Below are 12,741 nucleotides of genomic sequence, written 5' to 3'. Positions count from 1 at the left end.
TTTTGTCTTTTGATTGCCCTCATAATGTTACTTAAAGATATTGGTTCAGCAGTAGCATATATATACAATGTGATCAATTCAAGTTGTCTCAATGTGCTGTTAACGTGTGCTTTAACTAAGACGCAGTGAGAACACTTGATATACCATCTCTTACTCCTCATAGGTCACCCCAGTGTTTGGGTGTTCTGCACAATTATTACATACATACGGAAATCACCTATAGAAAATTGTATTTCTTCCATAGCACAGATCCCAAGCTTCCTTAAACTAATATATAGCAGCAGATCAAGAAATAGAATCTCAACTTAATGATAGGTCCGTTGAACAGACTGCACATAGATTTCACTGGATTGGCACTAAACGTATCAAAGCTGTCAGAAATGTAGTGTAGTAAAAGGTATGTTCCCCTTTATGATGTAGTTAAGTAGAAATATAAATGAAAAAACTCAGGTCGCATCTGGAAAAGGCACTTGAGTACAGTACTGACTGAGTGACTAAGTGAAATGGTTACTATAAAAGCAAGCCTGAGGAGCATGATGATGACATGTTGAAATGACCCTTTGCACTAATATTGACAGTGGTAGAAAGGGCATGTACTCCATTGCATTCTGAAGACGACATTATACTTTTTAGAGCAGTACCTTCATTTGACAACTTTAGTTACTAGTTACTTCAGATTATCAGATAATACAAAGTAAAACTAAACAAATACATACATATAATATAGTTTAAGAGCAGTAGTATACAAAGTAATTCAAATGAACTCAACCTTTAACAGCTATGATAGGCCTGTTAATGCATTAATAATCATCATCCATAATACAGGAATTTAAAATGGGCCATTACTCATAACAAGTACTTTTACTTGTGATGCCCTTATCATTTTATTTAGATGTCAATCTAAATTGAATAACATTTGAAATGGAGGACTTTTACTTGTAACAGTGTTTACGCAATTTCGTATTGCTTCTTCGCGGTCTTAAAATCCCCACAATGATTTGCGTGGCTGTGTCTTTAGTTGAAAGCCCAGTGGCGATCTAAATAATATGCTACAAAGGGGCGGACTAGCCATCTGTGTGTTCTGGAGAATCACAGAACGGATGATCGTCCTTATTATGCCGTTTAAACCAATTATTTAAATTTGTTTATTAAAATCGGCATCATGTAAGTTGCGCTGACAGGTCCACACACTGCTTCCCCGCAGCGAGGCTCCCCCCGCCCTCCTGTTGACAGTTCACGAGCGTTGAGCTCCTCATCACCCCCTCCAAAACAGTCGGGCATTGTTTCTGATAGCAACGTTTCTGATAGGGCCGTGGGTGTAAAGCCAGTCTACATCTCCGATATTACGTCATATCGGACGCAAATCTGGATCAGCTCCGTTGTTCCCCCGTTTTAGAGATTTGGGTACGGAGGAAAAGAGAGAGGGTTTTATTTTCTGACGCTGCGTGAGTTCCCTGACACACCGGGGACACATATTTATGTATAAAAGACATCAAAAAGTGCATTTTGCATGATAGGTCCCCTTTAAATATGTGAGAAAGTTGCCCTCAGGTGCAGCAGTTGGCGACACGCACCTTCAACGTTGGTTAGTAGTCCGCCATTAAACGAAAGAAGAGGACGTCACTTCCGGAATGCGATACAATCCGAACCGAAAACTTCCACGTTACGACCTCAGTTGCCTCTTATGGTGCCTTGTAAACCTTAACAGTAACCCTCGGGAATACAATTGCAAAACACTTATGGTGCAACAAGCATCCAACACTTATTTTCACAAGTTATTTAATACAATACTTCCAGTCACAGCACCTGGGTTAAGACCCATCTGAGGGCTTGTTTTAAATTCATGGTTATGATTTTGAGACTATCATAGCCTAGCTTCAAAGTTAACTGAAGCACCAGTAATATTTCAGACATCAGTAATGGGGTATGCATAATACTAAACTTAGCCTGACAATTAACCCCGCCTAGTATTTTATAAGAGTGGTTTGCAGCTACTAGTGCAACACCTAACTGTTGCTCTCATACAATAAGATGCCACAGCACTTTTTGGTTCAGCATGAGCAATAAAGGTTTGTCAAGCCTCCTAATGCTTGTTTCCAAGTCAATGATCAAAAACAAAGTACATGTCCTAACAATAATGTACAGTTTAGACCCAGCAGCTAGCTGAGGGCTTGTCCACTTCATGGTTCATATTCATGTCACATTTCATTTGAGGATGTGCGATTTAAATAGGTTGGTTTTATTCATTGCATCAGGAGATGTCCACCTTTCTACTTGTTATTCTAATTTATTTCACTAATGTGGCAGCTGCAAACTGAGGAACCAGTGACTAATGTTTGGGTCAGAAGTCATGTGGTATTTGACCAAATATACTACATTTAAACTCTACAGCCGTGGTCAAAAGTGTTGAGAATGACACAAGATTTGGTTTTCACAAAGTTGGCCGCTTCAGTGTTTGTAGATCTTTTTGTCAGATGTTACTACGGTATACTGAAGTATATTCACAAGCAGTTCACAAGTGTCAAAGTCTTTTATTGACAATAACATGAAATGTATGCAAAGAGGCAATATTTGCAGTGTTGACCCTTCATTTTCAAGACCTCTGTAATTCGCCCTGACATGCTGGCAATTAACTTCTGGGCCACATCCTGACTGATGGCAGCCCATTATTGCACTATCAATGCTTGGAGTTTGTCAGAATTGGTGTGTTTTTGTTTGTCCACCCGCCACTTGAGGATTGACCACAAGTTCTCAAAAGGGATTCAGGTCTGGGCAGTTTCCTGGCCATGGACCCAAAATGTTGATGTTTGGTTTCCCGAGCCACTTAGTTATTACTTTTGCCTAGCTACAAAACTGTCAAACTGAAGGAAGGAGGCAGCGGTGAGATCAGAATGGTAATCTGAATTTAATGCACTTTCCAGGTAAAAACAAAACGTATTTCACTCCTGAATTTAACAACAGACTCACCACAGGATGCTTTGAGTCTGGGTCGAATTCAGTGGAGTTGGCGTCTAAGAAGAAAGCAGAAGAAGACATGAAATCTGTTTTTTATAAAAGCAATGAATGATAAGATAAGGGTAAGTATTAATAACTGTCCAAATATTTCTTTCCCAATTTATAAACCAGTTTGAAAATGCTTATTATTCTAAGGCAAAAGCTCAAGTGTCTTCATATTGGTTCAATAAATGGACTTCATTTCACCAACAAGGCCAGGACCCCCACTGACAGTGACTGGTATCCACCCCATAATAACATTACATTAATGCACATCATGTGAACAACATCTTGTGTGAGCCATGTTCATGCTAAGCTCTCTGCATTTTGCACACATGTCTGCACAGCTCTCCATTTTAAAATATAATTCAGTGTAGATTGCCATATATTCACTGTCTTAAATGTGGTGACTATTGCCACTCAATATCACAGAGGGATTTGCTAAACTGGGTGATTTAGTAGGACGAGTGTGATCTCCTTTGACGACGAAGTTTTTTGCTTTCAATACCATTTTATTTTGTATATTTTGTGCTCGGCGACACGGTCAGAAAACAGTTTATTCTTCCCAGTCCCATATCACACACCTGTACCAGGGACATCGATGCTATGCTGTTGCCCCACTGCGCCATCTAGTGTTCAAAATATAACCAATAACAGACAACCGAACCCTCGAGGAACCCACTGAGGACAGAGGAGACACACAGGTGATGGTAATAATCTTGATACGTTATTGAAAACAGCCTCGTGGTATTTCACCGGCTCCACATTGGCTGAGTCGATGTTCTGAGGAGGAAAACACCGTCATGTGATTGGTTGTTAGTTTAGCTTCAACCTGTATGACTCTATCTGTTGAGCTTCATTGTTTTACGTTCATCAGATTATATTCTATATAAACGGACAGGACCCTCCTTCAGTCTCTTTCTGCTTCAAGCCTTCCAAAGGACAAAGAAGAGCATAACCTCCGGTAAACTTAAAATAATCTTATTTAATGTCACAAAAGTGTGTAGTTGCTTTATTTAGCTTATAGTGAACTGAAAATATTAAGTATTTTATCATGTCAATTACTGGCTGACATGTGCTGAAACCAACGAGCTAACGTTAGCTTATGTAGTTTAGTAGCTGTTATCACGTGGTGCAGTTAGCTTAAGTTAATAGCTATAATGGCATGTTAATGTAGTTGTATTTTACCAAACATTGCGTTGCCTTATTATGCAATGAAACACCTGAAGATATGATGATGCTAGGGTATAATTGCTAAATTTAAGGTTAGCTTAACACATCACATGAGAACCACGTGTTCGGCATGCTGCTGCTTCAGGTTTGTCTTTCCTCCGCGCCTTTTAATGTTACAATTGATATTTTCTGACTGGATCACAGGTAGTAACATTATCTTTGTTTTTTTCCAGGTTGAAGCCAGTGTGCTGAGCATTGCCAAGTTTAACAGCATGGTGGTGAGCCTCGCTGCCTTCTTCCCCTTCAAGTCGGCGCAGGGTGCTCTGGAGAACATCAGTGCAATTTCTGAAGGCAAGATCATTTCCTTTTTTTGGCTGCATTTGTGTCCTCAGTTGTAATGATGTATCAATCTGTCAATCCACTGATTTCCTGTGCTGACAACCTCCATGTAACCCTGCACAACTGAGGAAAGCCTTTTGAATGCATGTGTTCTGACATTTTCAGCTATTTTCCGGATGTTTTTTCTTTAGCCCCGGACAAATTCTCCTTCAATAATACATTAACCGTACTTTACCTAGAGGACGGCATAATTGTAATTTCCCGTGTTCAGTGAATGCAACAGAGGAAAGACACCACCAGTAAGCGAACATGTAAGCAAAGCATAAATTACAGCTACGTTGACGTTACTTTGAATCGCGGGGTAAGCTAAACCGTTAGCAAGTAGCTATAGCTAGCCAGAGATATTAAATAAACACTTGGTCATACAATCTAAATGTTGTGTTTTTTTAGCGTTACCTGGTGATTTAAAAGAAAGCTCTCTGGGAAATGTTGACTTGCATGAAGATAGAAGCTACCTTACAGTACACAGTTGATCCTGAGTCCTGTCAGTGAAAGTGTTTCATAGTTAGCTTAGCTAAGCATCAACCTAGCACTGAAATATATGGATGTTATGTGACAGTATTTCTGAAAAAGTCAGCTGAAATGGTGGCATAGTTGCCACTGCTTTGTGTCGACAGCATGTTTGAACGTATTTGCAGCAGTAAATGTGGCTGTTTGGCCACTGACGTTGCCATAACAACACCTGAATTTAAATGTGCAACCTCTTTTTGTGACAGATTTTTGCATGAAATTATAATTCTTCTGAATGATATTCCTATTGACAGCTAGTTTCTGTGTGAACATTATGAGATGGACAGCCAGCTAACAAGCTTTTTATATACAGAGATTTCAGATCAAAGCTAATCCAGTGTGGCTCCTGAAAGGGGGGCAAGGGACACTCTGCTCCCAAATATTAAGCCTTGACCCATCTTAAAATTCATGATAAAAAAATGATCTGCATTGTCGGAGGCCTTTTTTCCTCATTATCATGTCAAATTGTACAGCTTTCCTTAGTTTTGAATGCAGAAAGATGACTATTAGAGTAAGTGAAAATTACTATATTAAAGTGTTAAGTGAATTACTCAAACTGCATTTGTATAGGAATGATTCTGTCCTATTGGCAGATAACTACTCTAACAGTGATATCTACAAGAGGTTTCCAATGTAAATTTAACTTTTCAATTGGTTAGTATTATATTTTGTGACAGTGGTGACACTCATTTTAATGAAGACAAATTTGTGTATCTTGAAATTCATTTATTTGACAGAGCTGGAAACTGATTGACTGATCCACAAGGCCTCAACTATTCTTTGGAAGAGCTTTAAAGCCACCCACGTCCATGGGGACATCACAGAGCAGCTACATGCTGCAAATGTCAGTGAGATTCAGGATCGTAGGGAGGATCTGAAACGCGTAGCAGCAGTAACGGCCTTTCTTGGGAAGCAAGGGATTGCTTTTAGAGGGCACAACGAAGCAGGAGAGAGTGATAACGAGGGTAATTTTATGGAATGCATGAAGCTTCTTGAAAACTTTGATCATTTTCTGCAAACATATAAGCCACCTTCATGTGTGACCTATCTCTCACCCTCATCACAGAATGATATGATTGAAAGCACCGCTGACGTTGTAATGGCAAGGATAATCTCTGAGATTAAAGAGGCAAAAATGTACTCGGTAATGGTGGATGAAGCAAGGGATAATCACACAGAGCAGCTTGCATTGTGTGCGATATGTAAGTCCACAAGGCTCAGTGAAAGAAAGGTTCCTTGGACTTTCTCAGCTTGCAGCATTTGATGCTAAAACCATTACTGACACAATAGAGCAGCTACTTGACAAACATGGAATAGGACATCTTAAATGTGTTGCTCAAAGTTATGATGGTGCTGCTGTTATGAGTGGTACAAGCTCGATTTAGAGAAGCATCCAGAGGCACTTTATGCCTAACAAAGCTAATGCAGGCACACGTTTGTTTGTGACACCAGATGGCGTAATTCTCCGATTTATCAAGGATTTTATACCAACCTTGATAACCCTGTTACACACACACGACACACCTATATGCCGCAAGCTGATTATCGAGCCTTCATTGTAACGGATCTGGTAGGCCACGTTATTCTTTACTTTCTACGTCTTTATATGTAGAAGATATTACTTTTTTCTCCGTCATGTTGTTTCCATAGCAACAACTTCCTGTCAACAGCCTAAACTCGCCTTCAAAATAAAAGCACAGGAAGTTAACCTAAATTACATTTAAGACGTACAACTGCAACAAAAGTAACAAAAAACAATGTAATATCCTTTTCAGTTTCACAGAACACAAATTGGGTTATTTACATATGTTTACAGTACTGTCGATTGTTTTATTTTTTTTAATATTATTTGCAGAATTTGGCCGTGTAAAATGTCCTCTTTGTTTGCTGTACAGCCAATACGTGACGTCATTGGTAAGCATAACGAACCCCGAACAGATTCTGGTACCTACACCGCCACTGTGGGCTAAGCCCCGAATGTTTCCAGGTCCAGGCGACGCCCCTGGTTTAAACCAAATCAATTGTTAACCTTCACATATTAGCAGTAGCCCATCATAAACTGAACAATAAAGGATTCTTCTGGCAGATCCATGTATGATGTGTTGCATCTTTCAAATGGCTCTTCTGCAGGTTTCAAGAGTAATTTGAACCAAGTCTCTACAGACCAATAAGTAATCTTCCTCCTTCCCTTGCAGGTGTGGTTCATGGTGACCTGAAGTTGTTCCTAGAGACAAACCTGCCCCTCTCTGCGAAGAAGAAAGCCGTGTTGGGGGTTTCAGATTCCAAGGTCGGAGAATCTTTACAAGAAGAGTTTACCGTGTCCATCCAGACTGGAGAGGTGGTGGCAGAGATGAGCAGAAGTGAGGATCATTTTCCTGTCTCAGTTTTTTACTCCTGTTGTGATGTCATTTTTTTTTAACCCTGAAACTCATGAAGGTTCATACTGAAAATCTGAACAGGCGCTGGTCACATGCTGTTCTGCCACTCTTCCACTGAACTCAACACATCTAATCTGTTGTCTGTCCTGTAGGTCTGCACTTCCACTCGCTGGTGAAGGGTCTCACCGGCCTGGCTGCCTCCAAGGCACAGCTGGATACCACTTCCCAGAGCTGGTCAGAATCGTCCGCAGAGCATGGAGGCCGTGGTGATGGACGGCACCAAGGCTCAGGCCATCCTGGAAGCATCCTGTTCCTCCATGGGTACGCAAACTTCATTTAATCTTTACTACGTTGGCATCTGTGCACGTCACATGCATTTAAAACTTAAACACACACCATGCCCCTATTTGCCCACCCTGGACTAATAAATGTCCTTGGTGATTAACACAGGGGGGCAAATAAAATCTCTCATAAACCTGTAGTAAAGGCACACCGTCCGCTCTGCGGATCCTGTCGGGAGAAACAAACACAAATGCAATGACTTATCAGTGAAATCTCTTTGGTTGTGTTCAACCTACTGCACAACATGGTTCATGCAATGGTAGTAAACCTCTGCTTAAAGTTCCCATGTCATGGCTATTTGAAACAATTTGGAAACAATATTTCCATTGTTGAGGTATACTAAAATAGATTTATATTGTGCAATTTTCCAAACTCACATTGGTTTCTCATACAGCATCTCTGTATAGTATGTGTATTCACTCTGTCCTAAACGGCTTGTTGGAGCTCCTGCCCCCCCCTCCTGTGAGCCCAGTGTGCTCCGATTGGTCAACCACCAGAGACTGGGCTCCGCCCATGTCCAACACAGTGCAATTTTCGGCTCCGAGCGGAACATCAGTTTTACAATGGCGTCGGTACAGCCGTATATGTTTGAACCGGAGTCCGATCCTGAAAGTGAGACAGACCAACGTGATAGACCTGATCCACCGTCCCAAACTAGAGCAGACGGTTTCACAGTGGAACGTTTTTATTTAGTATCGCTCTTACATTTCAGATGATAGAACTGCATCATGTATCTTCATCACAGTAACAAGTTTGTCCGCTAACTAACCGAACTGTACCTACAACTGTTGTTATTTAGGTGCACTTTTGGAAACTGCGCCATGATGCCTACCGAAGTGGAACACGTCTGTTGCAAAGAAATAAGAAAAGGTAGCCTAGCTGACAGTTACAACATTATGTAGCCAGCTAGCTGAAAACACCAACAGTAGCACACAACATTATATGCCAAGATATACACCATACATATTTGTCAAGTCAATAGACTTTTTATTTCTTCCTTAGTAATTGAATGTTTATTTTGTAAACCTTGCCATAGTTGGTTTAATTGCTAAACGCGTTATGTTACAAATATCTTACCTTCCTATAGGTTGTAACACGAATGAACCAAGTCCCAGCACCTATTATGTGCATGGTACACCACCCAGGACTAGAGCCAAACTGTCTCAACCATACACCCTGCAGAACCTCCATACTATTTACAGATTAGATTATGGACCTTTGAGGCGTAGAACGGAAGAAGAGTAAGTTATTCTTACCTATAATGAACTACTACTGTGTTTGATGAAAAATCAAATCATGGTTTGCTATATATGAATGATATGTTATAGGAGCAAATAATTCAGGGAAGAAAGGCTATTAAGTATTTCCATCAAACTTTATTTTTAGAAATGTACAAAATCAACATATATGTGTACTCAGGTCTTGTACTTGAGTAAAAGTATAAGTACTCAGGTTTGAGTAAAAGTAGAAGTACCAGAGTGTAGGAACAATCCTGCAATCAAAATGTTCCTCAAATAAAAGTACAAAAGTATTATCATCAAAATATAGTGAAAGTAGCAACAGTAAAAGTAGCAGATTGGTCCATTTCAGAATAATATATATGTTTTATAATGATTGATCATGAAAGTGTTCTCAAAGCTGGTAAAGGTGCAGCTAGTTTGAATGACTTTGTATACTGCAGGGGAGCTTGTGAATTTACTCCAGGTGGAACTAAAGTCTGATTTAACACTGGATTATATTTCACATCATTCATCCACATCTGTAAAGTAACTAAAGGTATTAAATACATGTAGTGGAGGAAAAGTACACCATTTACCTCTGAACTGTAGAGGAGTAGAAGAACAAAGTAGCAAAACATTGAAATACATAAAGTACAAGTATCTCAAAATTGTACCCAAGTATAGTACTTGTTGAGTTTATGAACTTAGTTACTTTACACCAGTGGCTATAAAGATAGAAAGACTAAGCCTTGCACAGAGGCATGAAAATACATTTTCAAAATGCTCAACAGTGCTGCCAAAATTATAAACTGACTGCTACACAATTAAAAATAAATGCTTTTATATATTTCTATTGGATGTGACTCTTTGGCGTTTCTGTTATTAACACTGCTGCTTTAGTTGTTCTGACTGATAACATCCTGTTATTCCTCATTTTAAAGCCGATATTCCGTGGGGTTGGGGGGCTCGGATCCTTGTCACCTTTTGCATCCCTGACAACAGCTCGTGGTTCATATTAGGCTAGCAAGAACATGTTTACAATTGCAATCTTATACGGGTAGTATGCTACGTTCGGTCATTCATTGTAGCTGGCATAAAAACAATGTTTTCCCTAGCAAACTCATGTCTAGCTCTTGGTAGCCTTCTTTTTTAGCTCGGTAGCATACACGCTAGGAACGCCAACTATAATGTAATTAAGTTTCGTGACTGACCGTACGGTAAATCACCCGGAGTATACTGTCTGAGTATTTCGTGTGTGAATGCAGACATTCTCCTGCTATGAGATACATGTAAGGCCATCTGCTGACATTCGAGTTGATATATGGAAACGCTAGCAACTTAGTTAGCCCAGTTAGCACTGTGTCAATGGCTTAGCAGCCCGAAAAACGTTTACCCATTTCAACAGTCGTGGTAGATACCTTGTTTGTTTTAAACATCATAAATACACAAACAACAATGAATACTTACAGGTTGTGTACCCGAATCTCCCGCTGGTCCAAACAAAGTAGGAACAGCATCGTTCTTCAGTGCCCTACGCTGTACATATCCGGCATGAATCGCTGAAAGGTTTGTGAAGCTTTGTTTCGTGAAATGCTGGCAGAGGGTGTATTCACACGTCACAGTACCCAGGAAGTAAACGATGGAAAATGAGAAATCTCCAACGAGGCGTTTTGGGGCAGCATAGACTGTGTTATGGCGCAGTTCCACTGCAGCGCGGAGCTCGCTTTAAGCGTGCCGTCCCCTTTTTTGGTTGTGCTTCCACTAGGCCAATTACCGGCACGGCGCGGGGCCACTTTTTCACCTCTTTTCTGGCCCTAGAAAATTGTGGTTCTATCGGGGCCAACAAACAGGGCTGAGTCGGGCTGAGTATGCTAAACTAGAGAGAGGAGCGCTGGCAAGAGGGCTAGAACTACAACAAGATGGACATATTTGACCGTGATTTAATTGTAATACACGTTTCAAAATGATGCCGAAGTAACAACATACTGATACCGGTTAGTAAAAACCATGAATTAATGCTTTGTCAAGTCTGCAGACAGACGGCAGGCGAAAAACCTTTTAAAATTCGTGTTTTTCTAGATGGAGATTGGCTAAGCTAACGCAGTATATGCCCCGACCGTCCACACTCACAACAACGGCCTATACAGACATAAATAAAGCAGCGACTGTATTCACCATGACACAGGCAGTCTGTGGTTTGTACTTGTTTAACTTTTGTCGAGTTTCTGAACATATATAAGGAGCTGTGAGCTCTGAGTGCTAACAGCTAACGGCTGTGTTGTGTTTCTGGATTTCTCATTGAAGATGACGTCACGGCTCCGCCTACACTGCGTTACTATAGTAACTACCCCAGTTCCTAAACTGTAATGGAAGCGCAGCATGAAGTGAGTCGGCCCAACGCGGCCAAGCCGTACCGAGTGTGGCCGAGGCCGACCGTGTAGTGGAAATGCGCCATTAGAGTTGTACTCGCTACAGGGTGTTCTTTGAGGGTTTGTGACTCTGCAGACCGTTTACATGCAGAAAAACCTTCAACACACAAGGGGACGGGTAATAACCGGAAAAGCATGACATGGCCCTTTAAAACAAATACAAATAATAATTTGAACTGTATCTTTTTAACTGTTTACCCTGAACGTATAGTTCAACTGAAAAACCAAAATAAATGTTAAATACCAATAAACAAGATCAACAAATATTTGAGCGCACTTCCACAAGCCACTAAACATAAATATGATAAATAAAAATAAATTAGATCAAATATGTTGCAGTGCACTGTCACAACCTAGCAAAGCAAAATAATCGTTTTTTTGTAATTGTGGCAGGACAAAATCGTAATTGCGATTTAAAATATGATTAATTGCACAGCCCTAGTTCAACCCACTGCACAACATGGTTCATGCAATGGTAGTAAACCTCTGCTTAACACATTTTCTTAATCTATCCTTCAGGTATGGACATCTCACCCATTGAGAGATTCTCCACTCGCGTGGTGGCTCTGGCTGAATATCCACTCGGGCTGCAGGAGTACCTGCGCTGCAAGATGGCCCAAGTGGCCCCAGATTTAATCTGAGAAGTGGTGAGTTAAAGTGCAATGTGTTCACTGTATATAAATTACTCTAGGACCAATGATGTGTTTACCAAATCTGTCAATCCCCTGAATCTGTGTTGATACTTCCGGTCCTGATGGTCCTCCTGAGTATTCCATTTCTCATGGTACCTCCCCCAAAGTTCTGTTGATCATTGAAGCTAATGCCCTTTTCTTCTTCAGGTTGGAGCTCGCTTTTTCCACTAGGCCGGGCCGGAACTAGGCCTAGTGGAAGCGCAACCAAAAACGGGCACGACACGGCACGCTTAAAGCGAGCTCCGCGCTGTAGTGGAACTGCGCCATAACAAGGCCCTGTTCAGGTACTGGGGCACCCCCCCCTCCCTGCTGGGGAATAAAGTGGCTACAGTGATGGCAGGGCGGGGCAGGAACGGAGCAGGGTGACTGGAGAGGGCTAAGGTCTCCTCCAGAGTGATCCCTCTCCCCCAATGCACCCCCACAGTCTGAGGTAGAACATCTGATGAACTAGTTGGACTAAAACACAGGAACTAACATTAAACTAATTGAGGCACTGACCTCCAACAATAATAATGCAACTTGACTCGAAGACAATTTGTGTAAAAAAAGTTCACTCAATAATTTCTTATGGGTGTCCTCAGTTGTAATGATGTATCAATCTGTC

General features: G+C 40.9%; 1 long non-coding RNA gene and 1 other non-coding gene across 2 annotated transcripts; both read left to right on the top strand.

Annotated features, from left to right (window-relative positions):
- The first annotated feature begins 7,285 nt into the window (after positions 1-7,285).
- On the top strand, positions 7,286-12,432 carry LOC117477542. Its single transcript, XR_004555352.1, has 4 exons — positions 7,286-7,436; positions 7,607-7,775; positions 11,965-12,092; positions 12,285-12,432. It is a non-coding gene; the product is annotated as an uncharacterized LOC117477542 (long non-coding RNA).
- Positions 7,862-7,982, top strand: LOC117478469. Its single transcript, XR_004555433.1, has one exon. It is a non-coding gene; the product is annotated as a small nucleolar RNA SNORA26 (small nucleolar RNA).
- Positions 12,433-12,741: the final 309 nt, after the last annotated feature.

This window comes from Trematomus bernacchii, unplaced genomic scaffold (genome assembly GCF_902827165.1).
Source record: "Trematomus bernacchii unplaced genomic scaffold, fTreBer1.1, whole genome shotgun sequence".
Taxonomy (NCBI): domain Eukaryota; kingdom Metazoa; phylum Chordata; class Actinopteri; order Perciformes; family Nototheniidae; genus Trematomus; species Trematomus bernacchii.
The sequence above is the reverse complement of the archived record's forward strand: the minus strand, read 5'-3'. Positions and strand labels throughout refer to the sequence as shown.